The following is a 17948-nucleotide window of genomic DNA, read 5'->3' as shown; positions in this document are numbered from 1 at the left end:
GAAAGGACGATGCAGCGAGAGTTGAGGTGTCCCCTTGTACTGGCGTGTCGGGTCGTCCCACGGTACAGATTTGCGCTCTACCGGCAGGTAGATGTCTGCCAGGGAGTCAGCAAAGTCCCGCGGACTCGTGCCTTCTTTCGTGTGAAGATGAACGAGCCTTTCAATCGTTAGCCGGGCATTACTCTTGGTCGGTTTGTTGCTGTCGGTGAAGAGGTTCTTGAGAAGGCTCCACTTGCTGCCCCTTCTCATTTTACCGTCCGCCTCATTACAAACTTCGTCCCATTGCTGCGCATTCAACTTTCTAGAACGTTCTGGCGGGCTAGTTGGTTCATAGCTTTTAGACGTTTATAAACTGCGCAAAAAAAAAAACAAGAAAGAGAACACACACGACACCACGAGCGCAGCTCGTGGTGTCGTGTGTGTTTTCTTTGTTGTGTCTTCGTTTTTTTGCGCAGTTTATAAACGTCTAAAAACTTTCTAGAGTGTTCTTCGATCTCTTTGTTGATCTTGGTTAATTTAGACCTCAGCCTCCTGTTTAGCTTCTGCTGTTTCCATCTTTGTCTAAGCGCGTTCTTGGCCTCCAGGAGGTGTGCGAGCCTGGAGTCCATGGCTGGTACCTTCAGGTCCACGCGTATTTCTTTAGTGGCGTTGGCCACCGTAATTTTCAGATTTTCCAGGAGCTCTTCGAAGGTTTCTGTTTGTCTGTCCTCATTATCCCTCATTCTTCTGAATTGTTTCTTATTATTCCAGTCGACGTAGGTGTACGTTTTGGGAGGAGTGGGTGTGACGCGGACGTTGATTTCTAGGATGTAATGGTCACTGAAGCCTCCTGAAGCTTTCTGTCTCGTGTGAAAGTGTGTGTGTGTGTGTGTGGGGGGGGGGGGGGGGGTGTTGTTACGACTCCCCGAACTGACCCCTTCCTCTGGCTGCGCCAATGTTCCAAAACATGGCACGACATCAATCAAGCAGTCAATAGATTTGCATTCATCTGGGGGCGGTAAGGGGGTGGCGACAAAGAGCTGCTTAACTGTAGCGTGACTAAGCCCGGTCCCTTGTGTTAGAATTCCACAGTGAGCAGCACTAGCCTACATGCAAGGTAGCTTGACATAAATGTAGGCACTGTGCGAGACACAGAAAATCTGAAGAAAACATTTGTGATACAACAACAAAATGTAGAGGCATGAAAATGGCTCGTTAAAAAGTAACAAGGCTTGATTTAGAGAAAAATGAAACCGCAAGAGAGTGAGATGCGGACAAAATTTCACAAATAGACTAGAGCAAGAAATTGCAAATTAAGAAAAAGAAAGAAGCACAACAAAACCGTTAGTCTCTCTCTCTCTCTCTCTCTCTCTCTATATATATATATATATATATATATATATATATATATATATATATACAGATGTGTGTGTGTGTAAACAAGAGCAAACAAGCACCATCCAGGGGTCTTTTGTGTTAAAAAATTTATGTACAGGAAACGAGCGGATGTAGTGTCCGGGAGCAGTCCTTTAGTGGCCAGGGTGTTTAACAGAGCGGCAACGCGGTATGATACCGATTGCTGCCCATAATTTTTACGAGGAAATCGTTCCAACCAACGGTCTGTCGTATATGTCGTATTATATGGAATTGCGTGGCGGTTCAGGTTAAACGAGTTAATGTAGCCAACATTTCTCTATTGTAAGGCGGATCTGTATACCCGCGCCAGACGAAATGAGTAAATCTATTCAATCGACATTATTTTGTATTCGAAAAGTATTTAGAAGTGTGTTCTTTGGAGGAAATATTCGACACAGCACGAATTGCACGTTTTTGACTTAATTTTAATTATTTGATGTTTTGCTTTGATGTGTTCCCCAGACTAGGTGACAATAATTCAATCCAGAGAAACAGTTCATTATACACCGTTCGTTTCACAATATTGGGCAAGACCTGGCGTTTGTGTAATAGTCCCGTTATTCGATATAGTTTATTGCAAAGAAGTTCCATTTGTTTGTTCCAAAGTAAGTTTTCGGAATATATAACTCTATAATGTTTTTATCTGACTCAAAATTGTAATTTCCTCATTGCTTAGATACAACATGCTTTCAAGTTTTAGGGTATTATGCTTTGCACGAAAGCTGATCACTTGTGTTTTCTTAGCTGTAATTCTTAGGAAGTTTCCATCGCACCAGTTTAAAATATCCTGGAACAGAACGTTTCCAAATATAGTGTGTACGGATCCGTGCTTCTGAAAAAAAAAGGGGGGGGGGGGGTGTCGTATGCATATGCAATCTGTTTGATATTTTCAGCTGCATAAAATATTGTTCATATAAACAAAAATAAGAAACGACCCTAATCCTTTACTTAGTTGTCTGCTAGCGGCGCTCGCACATCGACGTTGGTGTACCTTGGCGTATTGTTAGGGTTAATTGTGGGCTTTCCTTGTGTTAACCTTGTGTTACTAAAGGGATGCACGACACAGACACAGAGAATGCTGGTGAATTTTTGATGTAAACGATGCGAACTACACTGCACAACACTTGGCCCGGCGTCCTCGTCGTCTGCTTCTATGGCCAATGGAACGGGCATGAAACCGAACTCGGAGGAGTGAGCGAACGGAACTGGCGGGTAACCACCACGCACATGGAGCCTAACCTATACTGATGCGGTGGGTATCTAAAGTGCACGATTGTGTGTTTTGGTGTACGGCAATTAGACTTTCCTGATTGTTTCTTATTATTCCTGACGCTTAATTAGCACTTTACTGTACTAAACCTGTGCTCTGATGTCATATCTGTCATCAACCATAAGTAGAACCTTCGAAATCTACACTGTTTTTATTTTTCTTTGATTTATTTTTGTCCCACCTCTGTGGCAAACAGGAAGTGGGTCCCTAACCGGAAGTTGCTGCGCAAGAAACAAGACTATCACTCGGTGCTCGTGCCACTAATAAAAAGAAGTGGCCCGAGAATGCTCCCTTATGGCACACCGTGTGGGATAAGCTGTATTTTCCTGTTTGAGCAGTTATAGCTAACGTACTGGAGACAGGACGAAAACTTGTTTGCATGACCACGTATTCCGTATTGCACAAGCTTAGCTAGAAGTTTAATACACCTGACTAACTCTTTTGCGTCAAGCGCCGCAGTTAGAAACTCCTTTTGCGTTAATAAAACCAATTCCGCGGACTTGCCTTTCAGGAAACCGTATTGTGCTGCCGACATGAGCGAGTGTTTGTCTAACGAATTATACAATTGCTTGTACATGATTTTTCTAAGCCCCTGAAAAGATGGGTGAAAAGCAAAGTGGCTTAAAATTGTTTGCGTCAATCATTTTTGTTTTCATCCTTGTGGATTACTATCACCTTTGCAATTTGCATTTCCTTCGGAAAGCAACTCCGTTCTAGGGATATGTTATAACTTTCACTTAAAATCGGCAATTATGCCCACAACAAATTTGACTGGCCTAATTTGCTTATCATTTGTATCACGTGACTTGGACGTTTTAGACGATAAAGCAAAATTTTAATTTCGTTTACTAATTCTCAAGTCGTGGGAAAAAGCTCCATGCTGCCAGAAGCGTTTGCTGTTTTGTCAATCCAGGAAGTATTTACTGTGTTGCAATTTCAAAGCTCTGCAGCGGCTAAGAAATCATTTAAAAACATTCGAAAGGTTTGCTCTGTGGACAACACTGTTCTTCTCGAGCATATGATGAATGTTAGTAACTTCGGTCTGTTTTACCAGGCTGTTCAGCTGCTTCCATATCAGAGCAGAATTATTCTACATCGTTAAAATAGGCTTGATATTACTGGTATTTCACGGCTTTTAGTGTTGAACTTATTTCCAAACACCTTGAAAGCTTTAAATTTGTCGACATATTTAGTTTTCACAAATTCCGACTACATGCGGTTTTTCACGATGCCTGTGAAGATAACTCTTTTTATCCATGGTTTGCAAGAATTTTTGCATCTCCTGCGTACGCTATATGTTTCTTATAGATTACTTTATAAAATCCACAATACACACTTGATAGATGCTGTCTGCATCAGTATACAATAGAACACGTCTCCACTCATGACCCTGAGCTTCCCTATGAAATATTTTCAGGAGTTAAGGAGTTTCGCACTCTGCGAAAAGGGCATGTGAACAAACTGCTTGTTTATTCCTAATGCTTCATTTGTGTTTTCCATAAAGAACGTCTCCCAACGAGCAGCGCAATGACCGAAACTTGCTAGAGAGAGAGAAGAGACTTTATTTGCACCCGTCAACTAGATGACGGGGTAAAGGCTTCAGCCTAAACCCACACTCATCCTCCCTAACCGTCGACCGGGATCCCTTGGGACGCGGCGGCGGTCAGGGCGAGACCGATGACTTGCCGTTGTGCATTTTCTTCTTCGTTGAGTAGCAAGGACTCCCAGGATTCTCTGCATCTATCTGGCTCATCAAAGTTAGGACAGGTCCAAACCATGTGGACTAAGTCCGCTATACCATTACAATGCGTACACCGAGGGCTATACACCGAGGGATGCCATTTGCTCAACAGTTGTGGGTTATTCGGAAATACCCCTGTTTGCAGTTTCCTCCACATAACTTCCTCGCTTTTGGTAAGGTTCTTATCCGCTCTCGGGTAAGTTTTACGCCCCAGCTTATAATGGTTAATAATTTCTTGAGAAGTGCTCAGATCGTCAGCGGTCTGTAGGGGTTCCTCGCTTGGGGGTGTTGTCGAGACCGCGCTGGAATCCCGGAGACCTCGGGCCAGCGCGTGCGCCTTCTCGTTCCCTCGCAAACCCTGATGAGCCGGTGTCCAGATTAGCGAAACCTGCTCCGCCGGGGGCTGTCCGACGGCTAATATGTGTACAGCTGCGGCGGAAATCCTGCCCGCATCAAAATTTCTGATTGCAGATTTGGAATCACTAACAATAACTCTCACATTCTTTTGAGTCAAAGCCAGCGCAATGGCGACTTCTTCCGCCTCCGTTGCTCCTAAATGTCTGACGCTGCAGCACGAGATGGGGCCTCCGTTTTCGCGTGCAATTACGGCTGCGTATACTTTGACTTGCTTGTATTCGGCCGCGTATATCACATCCTGCCTGCCTTCCAGCCTTTTCTGCCGCGCCTCAGCTCTGTCCCTTCGCCTGCTCTCGTGATGCACCGGGTGCATATTCTTGGGCAACGGGAGTATTCTCAGCTTGTCCCTGACTGGCGGTGGGACTTTGCCTGTCTGCTTGGAACATGCCTAGGGCTCGAACCCCAGCCGCTCCAGGATCCTTCTACCAGTCTGAGTGCGTAGCAGTCTCTGATATTGCGATACTGTCGCCGCTTCAATGAGCTCGTCTAGGGTGTTGGACATCCCTAAACTTAAGATTTTGTTCGTTGATGTGTTCGGGGGAAGACCGAGAGCCGTCTTGATCCCCTTCATAATAGAAACTTGCTAACTTTATGAGCATTAGGGAGGTGAACTTCACTTTACAATAACTGTGAAAGCGGTTGTTCAGAATTCTAAAACTATTCTCAAAGTATTTCATGTGCATTTGGATTCGCTTCTGGCACTATTCAATTCGTATTTGATTGAGTCTCGAAAATTACTATTCGCACACCCCCATGATATGCACGGGTCAGCCCTAAGGATCAACGGCGTGGGTCAACTCTACGCATCAATGTAATCTGACTCGAGTTTGTTTGAGCTTCCAGCGAAACATGACGGTAGTGAGGCGTCCTACTTCTTACCGAACGTCACACGAGTACCCTTAAACACTGTGGTGATTTGGGCGAGTAGGTTATGCATTGCAAAATGGTTTTTGGGCTAGACGACGCGGACAAAGAAAGGAGGGTGCCGGACTCACGAAGCGCTGCGTGTATCCCGTACCGCCCTTTCTCTCTGCGCGTCTTCTAGCGTAAGAACCATTTCGCTTAAACGATGATTATTTGAGCTCTACTGAACAGCTAAAGCGAGTCAGTAAAGCTCGATCGCGGCGCCGAAAGATACAAAGCCATCGACTTGCCTTTCAGTGTTCATATATACAATAGGTACAAGGACACTGATATGATCCTTTCAATGACATGGCAGAAAAAAAGTACATGAAAGCATGAAGTACACGTATCCGCAGACGCCTCCCGCGCCTGCTTCCCTTTCCCCCTTGTGCTCGCGCATCAAATTTCCTTCTGAAGCGACACACGTTCTCTTACGTCTCCCGCTACCCCACAAGGGTGGATGAAGGTTTCGCTGAAGGGGATTTCCCTGCCCTAGCGGCTTTAAGCTCCACACAATCAGCGCGCGCTGAAATCAACAGTCCACTTAGTGGAAGCTTACTGAATATCCCCCTGGTGTGGCTCTTAAGAAGCTAGAAGAGCTGTAAGAATGTCTTAGAAGGTCTTAGAAGGACAATGGCAGGGTGGGGAAGAGACCAAGAGAAAAAAAGAGTTCAATGAAAGCTGAACTGAACTGAAGTGCATTTTATCTTAAAAAAAGAGTAATTTTCGTGGGCGCTACGGCTAAAAGCTATTATAGCCAGCCTGACGAGGCGCATCACCCTTACAAGGCATACAAAAAATTTAATCGAGTTAAATGAATACACAATCCAAATTTTGACACAATCTGTCGAAAAGAATTGCTCGGTGCACCTATGAGCAGTTTTCATTCACCTATAAAATATATTCACACATATATACATGCACAAATATACATATATATTCCAATTTTTGCGGAAAAAATAAGAATGTACGCGAGAAGCCACATAAGTAATCAACGAGATCGAGATTTTCGAGAATTCACAGCTGTATGTAACTGTAACGGCTGAATATTTCAGCCTGACTGTATGCAGGGCTTTTTACATCAGAACTGAGTGTTTAGATTGAGGCGATAAGAACAAAAATAAATGAACAAGTCAATACAAAAAAAGGACAGGAAAATGATTGCAGAGTAGTGTGACCATGCCGGATCAGAAACCCATTTCCTGCGAAGCTATGTCGCCGGAGCGGTTGCAATAACACTGTCACATGCTTGTAATTAAATCGCATATTTTAAAACGTTCCCCGTATGCGGCGGGTGCATTTAAAAGTTAATTCCCAGCATGTGATGGTTTCGAGTACTTGTTAAGGAATTTTCACAACGGCAGTAATTGATCCACGAACATTTTACTTTGCCGTAACCTTGGCGATGGTATCCCTCCCCCCCCCTTCCCTACCCTCAATTTTGGCAAGGCCCCAATTAGCCATTACTTGGTCCTTGCTGTCACAAAACATAAAGAAGCTACCTGGTTTATTTCAGCGAGGACACCATGCAAACCTTCATATCACGCATAAAAAAGAACTTACAAAATGAACTAGGTTTAAATAATTATTCGCACCGCTCCCAGTTAAGCAAGGAAGGCTAAAATTTCGCGACACATTGATGTTAAGATGTCCCACATTACTACTAACAATAAGCTTTGTGTAAACCTCTCTCAGGACATTGGGAAATGCAGCTAATAATGACAGCGTGACATTTTCGAGCATTTGCAATGGTAAAGGAATCTTCTACGAAATCTGTATTTGATTCACATGAGTTTATTTTGCACGGGCATTTGCGATAGCGCTCCCCAAGTGTGTTGAAATTTATATTGGTTGTATTTCAAGTACCGTCATGGTAGTGGTGTAAAGCTTGCGCCATTCGTAAAACACACGTATAATTGTCCGGAGCACTTGAATATGTAATTCATTGAAAAGGCCGTAAATAACCCAGATATTCCAAACTTTGCCTACCCACTTATCATAACACCCTTATTTTTGACTAGTTGCATCGTCTACCAACCAGAAACCTCGTATGACCCAAGAAAAACGGTAAAAAAAAAAGGAATGGAGGCTTAAGTGTCCCTAACAAAGCTTTTATTTGAACCAGAAACCTTAAAGACTCATGACACCTTACATAAGGATTCTGCATATTGGCACCAAATGTGAAGTTGGTATTTCGTGCTGTTATTTCTTTTCAGCCTGGGAAACCTTGCGAGTAAAGGCAGTACGGACACTTTGGAAAGCTTGAATAGGTAAATTTCTACGAAGACTGTAATTAACCTACACAGATCAAACATTTTTCGTGCCTCACTCAAAACACAATCAAACACGCCAATGAAATATTAACACTGTACCTCACGTAGTTCACCGAGGATACCGGTAAAAAGCAACATAATGCCTAGTAGTACACCCAAACATTGGGAGATGGCGATTACTCAGTAATTAATTTCAAAGTACATGAATACACTCTGCACTTCGAAATTTTAGTACATGTTGCACATAATGGTTTCCATTATTTTTTCAAAATGTATATTTTCTGCTGTTTTTCTGTCCTCCCAGAAAAGCGGAGAAACTTTCGAAGCGTTTTACGATATATAGCGCGTGTCGTAAACGTAGTTAAGCCATTTTCATTTAGCCCCTAATTCACACGCACAACCACAACTTACCGTGCATATTGCGCTTTACATTTCGGACATTGTTCCGAAATGTGAAGTTCCTGAGTGACGTAGTTTCTTCAGAAAACTGAAAACTGGCATATAACGGTTTTGAGCGCTTCTAATCGCCCTAACAGCTTCGCTGTAAAAGAAAATAGGACAATGATCGGAATCACTTCAATTTGCCCGAGGCATGAACGTCCCCGTCCTGCTTTCGTTTGGAGCTTCCCCATTAGGGTACAGCTACCAGAATGTTTGCACTGCATTGCAAAACTTTATCCTTGATTCCAATCGGCTGCCTTCCTAAAACAATCAATTATATTAATTAAGTAGAACAAAGAGCAGAAATTATCGTCCTTTTTTAATCCATTTTCTCGAAACAGTGCAAATCTTGGCCGATCCCCCACGGTGGGTATGTGCGATTTGTACAGAATATCGTCATCATCAGCTCGCGCCACAAGGAACTCGACTGATGCTAACAAACCGTATCTAGGAGAAATCGATTGTTTTCTTTTATTCACGGTCGCCAGATCATCATCGCCATAAAAGAAGGAGCAGCTGTCCACGTTAACTTCGAGCAGCCACGTGGCAACTGAACAGAAGAAGAAGAGATCTCCAAGGCGGTGTCACGCAACGTTCTATCTCCGAACCAAAATGGACCTCGGTGGGCCTGATTCAGAAGAATCGTCTAGCCCGGCCAACGAAGGCACAGCGCAGCCTGCACATGCCACGACGGGTGCTCATGGCAAAGCGCAGCTCGCCGCTGATGCAGGCAAACCGGCCAAGTCTTCGAACTCGGGCGAGCCGTCACCGCAGCCGGCTAACTCGCCACCGCCTGGGACACGAGAAGTCGTTGTGGCGCAATCGTCCGGAACGGCACCTCCGCCTCAGACAGTAGAAGTCGCCGTGGTGCCATCAACAGAGTCGTCATCAGAGACGGCACCACCGGCCCGCCGGCCTCCCGAGCTCGAAGAGGAGCACACACCCCGAGCTGACCGCTTCTGTATCATGATCTGGATTACTGGCGCTGCCCTCACGTTCCCCCTCGTGGTGGCTGCATGGCTGCTGCTGGTCCCTATCCTGGTCCACACCAACTGGACCATGGCACCAGCACCGCCAGCGCCCACGGTGGCCCTGACCACACCAAGCACAGTAGACCCGTGGCAGAATGTGCCACCCGCGTGCCTCGTGCCTGTGGCCCTACCGCCACTCACGCCGCCGCTAACTGTGGGCGCCCCGGTAGCGGTGGGGAACTCGTCGAACGTTACCGGCAGACCCATCTTTTGTCTCTTCAACAACAGCCGTGTCGACACGAGCTCTTTCTACCACACCCCTCGGTGGCACTACGTGTTCGAGGAACTGCCCTTCACCCTGTGCCCCAACGTAGTCTACTGGTCTGTGGGAATCGAAAACGGAGAGCTGACGAGTCGGCTGCCCATGTTCGACGAGTGGTACGGCTTGTACAGGCTGAGGAACATCACCAACTCGCTCAACTATCCCGCCGTCAAGATCCTGCTGGCCCTGGGTGGCTACCGCCAGGACGCGCCACACTTCTCGAGACTGGGCCGGGACGATGACGTGATGGAACTGCTGATGAGGAACGTGAAGGGCGCCGTGATGAGATACGGTCTCAACGGCGTCACCGTGCACTGGGTCGAGCCGGACGCCGATTGCCGCGGGCCCGACGACCAACGCTTGCTGAAGAGGCTGTTGCGCAGACTCCGCACCCTGTTTGACGTTAGCCTGCCCGGTGGCCTCGTGACTGTCATACTCGACCCGGGATTTGCCAACGAGCGGCTCGCCCATGAAGCGGCCGACGTTGTGGACCACTTCTTTCTGTCGACGCAGCACATCGTTCCCAGCAACCAGATGAAGTTGGATCAGTTCTGCGAGGGTGTCACTCAAGGCATGCACGAAGCGCTCCGGCGGCTCGCCAGCGCCGTCGTGCCGCCCAAGCTCCGGAGATCTCAGCTCTGCCTCACCGACAGCGTTTTGCCCTTTCTCGTGAAGGGCGCGCTGAACGCTCGGATGATGTTGGCGTACTCTCCGGATGCCATCGACACGCGCGTGCCGGTGTACTGGGGATGCAACAGGCCCGGTGTTTGCAGAATCGACCCCGCCGGATACTCGTGCTTTATGCACGTCGTGCAGAACGTGACGACGGACGCCTTTGACGACTGGGTTTTTTTGACTAGCCAAGTGAGCGTTCTGCGAGAACGCCTCAGCTGGGCCGCAATCGGCCTGTCCCAGATCGCAGCTGAACCGGACGATCCTCCACACGCCTGCGTCCTGCTCTTGGACTTCTACGGGGACAACTTTGTGGACCAGTGCAGCGGTAGTTTCTCCCGCTACGCGTTCGCGAACCATTTCTACTACGGCACTCTCGGTTACCCCCTTTTCGGCGGAGCCGTACTGGACGCTTTTGCCAGGTGCTGAGTGAAGTGACACAGAGCGAGCAGTGCACGCAGTCATGTGGCAGAGCGTCCCGTGACAACTACCGACCCGTCGCATTAGAAAGGAATATCGCGTACAGCTTCAAGTGCAGTCCTAAAGCCTATCAATGCTTGCCGTACTCAAGTTTTGCGAATATCACACATTCGCCGACGCGTTGAATTTGTTCACATTTTCTGGCTATAGCGCATAAATAATTTATCTCTGTTTTGGACGCAGGTTGCCGTGTGTTTTTTTCCAGTTATTCCCGGGCCATGCAAATGCACTCGTGTAGTATGTTATTGGAGCCGCGCTATATGGTATTGCTTGAGAAAATGCTTGATGTCAACCTTGTCTATAAAGGTAGGTTGTGTGGGTAGTCTCTTAAAGATTATTTCGCAAACACTTGTCGAGTAAAGAAATGGCTGCGATTATCCCAAGTATATGCGAATTTTTGTCGATGTGGTGCAGCTTAAAAATCTGATTTAACACATGTCGCATGATCTCGAAGATCAGTTTACGGCACAAAAATCACACGGTAAAAAGGTAGGGCTTATCTATAACGATTTTTATTGAACGTGCGCAGCAGGGACTGTCGACATCGAGAATTATTCATCGTCTGATTCAATTGCAAGAGAGGTATGGCCCACGAGGAGCACTTTGTCGTATGCGGTTGATAAGAATTCGCGATAGAGGTTCCATCTTGTTCGACAGGTTCCACAATGCAGTTTCAACGAGCAGCTTGGTAGCTGCTCGTGCCAGGTGTGTTAGATTCACGCAGAACACAGAGACTTTGTTATTCAACCTCTTGAATTGACACTGATTGATTGAATGGGCATGACGTCAGAAATCTAGGATCATGAAATATGGGGTAGTATAAAACTGCAGAATATTATTAGCCTCCTGGAGATTTGTTACGCGCACCCAATCTGTGGTAGCATTTCGTCCCGATCGAAATGCGAACGCTGTGCTCGCAAATCGCACCCACGTGCTCGCACTCCGCAGCACGACTTTATATCTAGCGAGTCATTGCGGGAGAAATATACAACTTTTACTCACTAATAAAAGGTAACAATTTCTCATGGACGTCGTATGTGTACAGTTCACCATAATGCAACAGAACGTATTGGGTTAGTAAGAGTAGATGTTGCTACTGTACAGCGCAACGCTGAAACGAGAACAGTAGAGACGCGATAGGAGATGCCCTTTCCTGTCCCTTGGTCTTTTAACAAAAGTCTTATATGTCTCATTGTACAGTCCACCTCCAAAGTTCTTGAGCTAAAACGCCTCGACGACACGAAAGGTGTAAAAACGATCATCATCGATGGCCCATACACCCGTAAGCATTCATACCCCGTAAGCAAGGAAGACGGATGATAAAGAAGGATGATAAAGCGAATTAAGAGGGATGACTAATCCAATTAAGTGGAGGACTCAGGTGAGTTAAAGGCAATAGGATTACCATTGATAACTAAGCGGTTTAAGAGGATGACTAAGGGAATTAAGAGGATGACTAAGCGAATTAGGCTAATCGAATTAAAAGATGAGTAAGCGAATTAAGTGTATGAGCAAGTGAAATCAGAGGATGACGCAGCAAATTAAGAAGAATGACTAAGCGAAGTAGACTAAGCGAATTAAGGGGGATGACTAAGCGAAATAAGAGGATAACTAAGAGAATGAGTAAGCGAATTAAGAGGGATGACTAAGTGAAGTAGATTAGGCGAATTAAGGGGGATGTGTACAGATGCAGTGGAAAAAGATTAGCACAAGTGGCCGATGACCGAAACAGGGAAATTGCGGTACGCGGCGCTCTGGTTCCCCTACACACTGGTATCTAAGGTGCCACATGATTCGTGTTTCAAAGAGGAGGAGCTTGGCACTCTCATTTTTGGCGTGCTAAGGAACAACAGCGCCGCGTGCCGCAATTTACGTGCTCGGGGGATCGGTCACTTGTGCTAATATTTTTCCGCTGCAGCCGTACGTCATTTGTCCATCTTTAATGCATCGGTACTTGGGCTTTCGGCTTCAAGTCGTCTTAGGGATAACATAAGATACCCTGTGAATTTTTTTGACTGTTGTGTTGTACCAGTTCACATAAAAGTACCATAAAATTGAAATAAATGGTTCACAAAGTACATAGATTACCACAATGGGGCATTCACGAATATGCTTCATAACTGCATTGAGTAAACATTTTTAATGCCATATTAGTTATCGTTGGTTATGACAGGCGGCGCCAGAGTTGTCACTAGCCTGAGGCGCTTATGATGATGCTTCATAACGGAATCGCCTTTGTATCGCAGTAGCGACAAGTAGTCTCTTGCCTTGGTGAGCTAATTAGGTTTGACTCTATATAGAGGTAATGTACCATTCTGCTTACTGTACTTATCATGTACATACAGTTACATACGCCTGTGGCGGAACCTGTTCGCATCGTACTTCCTTTTAATGTGAAGCAGTCTTGTCGGGTTACCCACTTTTCTGTTAAGACTATATGGTCGGTATCTGGCGTCTGGCCATTTTCGAAGGTCCCAGGCAGCGCAGTCTAAAAATGTAAGCTGCTCCTGTAGGTATCTGCGGGTACTGAGTTTGTGCCGCTCTTCGACAAAGCTCTTGACCCCATTTCGGTATTTATCACTGGTATGTCCCGCTCTAGTCAGCCTCTAGAGTCTGTAAATGAATACGTTTATCTAGGTCAATTACTCAGAGGAGATCCTGATCATGAGACAGAATTTACCGAAGAATAAAATTGGGGTGGAGTACATATACGGCAGGCATTGCCAAATCTTGACTGGGAGCTTACCACTGTCGTTGAAAATAAAAGTGTACAATCATTGCATTCTACCGGTGCTAACATATGGGGCAGAATCTTGCAGGTTAACAAAGAAGCTTGAGAACACGTGAAGGACTGCACAAAGAAAGATGAAACGTAAAATGTTATGCCTACCATTAAGAGACAGGAAGAGAGCGGTGTGGATTGATCAGAGAGCAAACTGTGATAGCTGATACTCTAATGGAAATTAAGGGGAAAAAGTGGTGCTGGGCAGGCCATATAATGCGCAGGATGGATAACCGGTGGACTATTAGAGTTACAGAATAGATACCAACAAAAGGGAAGCGCAGTCGAGGGCGGCAGAAAACTAGGTGGGGTGTAAAGTTAGGAAATCAGCAGTTAGGCTCGCCGTTGTCGCATGCGTTCGATATCTCGAGTTAGCTCGGCGTCGTGGTTAGCAGCATTCGCCCGCCATTGGCGCTTGCGTTCCACTTCGCCATTTCAACGTGGACGTTTCGTCGCAGCCGAAGCCAAATGCCGCTCGTGAAACTCCCGCCGAAAACGGTCGTTGGCCCCGGCGAACGCGTTCCCGCCATTGCCACGTCGACGCTGCTCTGCCCGCAACGCCGTCTCCTTCGGCTCGCCGTTGTCGCATGCGTTCGATATCTAGAGTTAGCTCGGCGGCGTGGTTGGCAGCATCCGCCCGCCATTGGCGCTTGCGTTCCACTAGAAACAAACATGCAACCAATAATTGAGAAACGCTTCAATACAGCGTCGGGATTAACCCACTGCTAAACACCGGGGCCGCACGTTTCAGCTTCGCTGAAGAACCAGCTAGCTGTACGGAGTGCTTGGGTGGTGTTTTTTTCTTAATTTTTTTTAGAGCGTTCAAGGTAACGGTGTTGCACACGGTACAAACCTACACCTTTGAGAGTGTAAAATATTTTAGAGTTCCGTCTAAACAGATTGAATGAAGCGCGCGAATGGAGAAGCACACAACCCCTAGGTGCGAGTGAGGTTAGTACAGATGCCATACCTCGCTCGTTCCTCATTTAGATAAGTGCGTTGCTCGATCTCTCTATACAATATTTCGTTAACGGTGAAATTCATGACTTTTAACAAGCCCAAATAGTCAAAAAGTCAAGTACAATACTGGCCATTAAGTGTAGGTTTGGACGCCTAGCCGACTGCGCAGCATTTCGGAAAATTTATTACGTCGCCAGTTCAGTCGTGACAATTAAGGTTGTGCGGCGTCTCAGGAGACATTACCTATGTGGTTCTTCCGAAACGCACTTTAATATGCTACCATAGTCTGCCCCAAGTTGATCACGTTGTCAGACTGAAGCCTTTTTTTTTTATTGCGATAGCAATTATATGGACACTCCAAAGCAGATTTCTGCCGTCGGCGTCGCCGTCGCCGTCGCCGTGAGGTTCCGTATGACGTCAATGGAGATGAAATCGTCGCCGCGCGCCGCCGAACGCTGTATGTGCGAGTGAAAGGGCGCGAGGAACGCGCGCTTTCACGGGGAGTGAACGCACGGCGGAGAACAAACGCGCGTTCTGTGCCGTGCTCCCTTAAGGGCTGCAGAAGTAGGCGTCTCTTTCCTCCTTTACAATCACCATATATGTAGAGCAAACGCGCCTTCTTCTGACGCACGAAAGGCCGTGGGGGGGGGGGGGGGGAGGGGACGTTTAGCTGCGGCACCAAGTACCTATTTATATCAGAGGCTCCGGCAACAGTCACCAACGCCGCAAGCATTTTGTGCGAACGTGGGCAAAACGCCGACGGCGTCGACAACAGTTCTGCGTGTTGCCGGTGCTGCTGCATGTCCAAGTTTATACAGCTGATAAAGCTACTATCATTACTCCGTATAGCTCTCTACAAATTTGCTATCGCAATTGATGCTTCGCCTTTCAGGTGAAACTGCGACAACTTTTTCTCACACTGTGATCCGAGCATTGAGTCCCTTTTTAGACGTTGAGTAATGACTATCGGCGTCTTTGCCCCTCTGGTGACTTATAGCGTTTCATGACCCATTTCTTGTGGTCTTTAGTAACCACTTTATTTTATTTTTTAAAGCAGGAGTTACTTTGATTACTATGCCGGGTTTTGCGTTGCTGCTGGGTGCTGCGTGGTCGCTCGATATTACGGGTAAAATATTTTAGGATATGCATGTATACACGAAGTCGCAGTCTTGCATGATTCCCCGGTACCGGGCATAGTGCAAACAGGCAGCGGATCTAATTCACAGTCCCGTTCACGTCTGTGTAGAGAACACGAGCGACACGCTCTTGCATAACGAAGGCGTTAAGCAAGCGTCGTCGCGAAAAGCAACATTCACAGTCTTGCACGTGTGCGACCCCACGCATAGAGATGTATGCGGTTGACAAAAAACATTTGAAATTTTCGTTAAAAAATTGTTTTCTTTTCGTTTTTTTTTTCAACGGGGATTTTTTTTCAACGGAAGATAAACGTGTAACGCCACAGAATACAGAACCTGCAAGGGAATTTCGTCAAAAGAAGCACTATGAATTTTTTCGCCATGATGACGGACATCGGATTTTTCGACCGATGAGTTTGGGAGTCAGCGAAGCACCTGGATCTATCCACGTGGTAGCAAAGGTAGCAAGGACTTTGCTTCAACCAGCCCTTGACCCCCTCGCCTGTCGCGTACTGCAGATTACCCCTTCTTCTGCGGCATGTGAAAGAAAGTGGTTCGAGTTTGGAAATGTGCACACCAAGCTACGCAACAGGCCCGCAGGGGATCACGTGCAAAAACTTGTGTACGTGCACTTGCGTCCAAAAGGCTTCGTCCGCTGCACAGCGAAGCGTTGACGCGTCAAGCGGAAGTGAATCGGACACAGATTGAAACAAATATCGGTCTTGACGCTTTGATGTGAAATTAATGCCTTGACGTCAAATCGTGTTACATTTTGAGCCCGGAAGCTCTGCTGAGACTTTGTGATGCAATAATGTAACAATTATATTCTTTTCAGTGTTAAATAAGTGCGGTGGTTTTTTTAAAGCTTCGTGCGCAATCGTCTTTTTTTTCAATTTTCGTATTTTTCTAAAAAGAACATGAAAGAAAACAGCCTTTTTCACGCGCCTCAAAATTTCATGAAATTTTACACCTCTACCCACACATGCACCTAAGCAGTGTAAAAATGCGCTATATAGAAGCATACAGTAGCCGATACCAGCTGTCGACCCAATAACCCAAGCTAGCTGCTATTAAGCTCTACACTGCAGTGAACATGATTGCACGTATGCGCGGACGTACGCATCAACACAAATGCGTCGTAGTCGTGATGACGTGAATGGTTTTCCGTCGTTGCGATTTCATCGCCCTTATCGCGTTGTGACCATTCCTTCGTTGACATACTGTCGTGATAATTCCGCCAATTTTATTCGCTCGTAGCCCATGTGTTGTCATAGTCACACCTTCATCATCATTCCGCCATCATTAATCCATCGTCATCATAATGCAGTGTTAATAACGCTGCCGTCAGTCCAGTGTGATTATGCCGTTGTTACGTCACCTGTGGTTCCGGTCCTCGTGATGCCATCGTGGTCGTTCTGTCCACGTCTTTCCAGCTTTGTCATCCGATGGTCGTCGTGCCGTCCTCGTCGCATGGTCGTCAACGTACAGTTATCGTCATCTGGTTGCCACGATGTCGTCATTGTCGTACTATCGCAACTTAATCAGAATTGTGTTCCCTCAGCCGCCATGTCGTCGTACCACTTTCTTCATTCCATTGTCATCATTGCAATTTCGTCATTGTCGTCACTGCTACCTGCAATTTTTTTGCACTTCTTACACGGGGATATGAGTAGCAAAAGGGATAGGACAATTATATTTACACGATATATACAAAGAGACACGGCTGCAGGCAAGATGGCCGAACAACAACACGAGCGCTGCTCCGATCGTCGTCTTCACCGCCTTTTTGGCGCATTCTTCCATGCTCGGCATAGCGCGTAACAATATCATTAAGACGATGCTTCTATGGGACATGAAGTAATGCCATCGCCTATGAGCCTTCTGCGCTGCGAGGTACGTGCCTGGTGCAGACGTCGGAGGTTACACTTTCGGGTTGTATTTGGTAAAAATTTAGACTCCGTGAAGGCTTTTTGTATTTCGACAACTAAGATATGCCTTTTTATGCTACTATGCTTTAACGCAGTCTACCTAGAATGAAATAAACTGTACCTGATAGAAGATGCCAAACACAAGCGACCAAATACCATGATGATCTATAACCAACCTGAGCGTTAAAAAATGCTACGAAAGAAAGACGAAATGCACGTATTTGATGACGATTGTTCTTCATCAAAAAAAAAAAAAA

The 17948-nt window shown here is 46.2% G+C and overlaps 1 protein-coding gene across 1 annotated transcript in view; it reads right to left on the bottom strand.

The window, feature by feature from the left end:
* The window catches only part of LOC119439895 (very long-chain specific acyl-CoA dehydrogenase, mitochondrial), a 444311-nt gene that overhangs the window by 222015 nt on the left and 204348 nt on the right, over nt 1-17948 (bottom strand). The gene's annotated exons all lie outside the window — the stretch shown is intronic.

This window comes from Dermacentor silvarum, chromosome 2 (assembly GCF_013339745.2).
Source record: "Dermacentor silvarum isolate Dsil-2018 chromosome 2, BIME_Dsil_1.4, whole genome shotgun sequence".
In the NCBI taxonomy this organism is placed as follows: domain Eukaryota; kingdom Metazoa; phylum Arthropoda; class Arachnida; order Ixodida; family Ixodidae; genus Dermacentor; species Dermacentor silvarum.
This window is presented reverse-complemented; position numbering and strand designations above follow the sequence as displayed.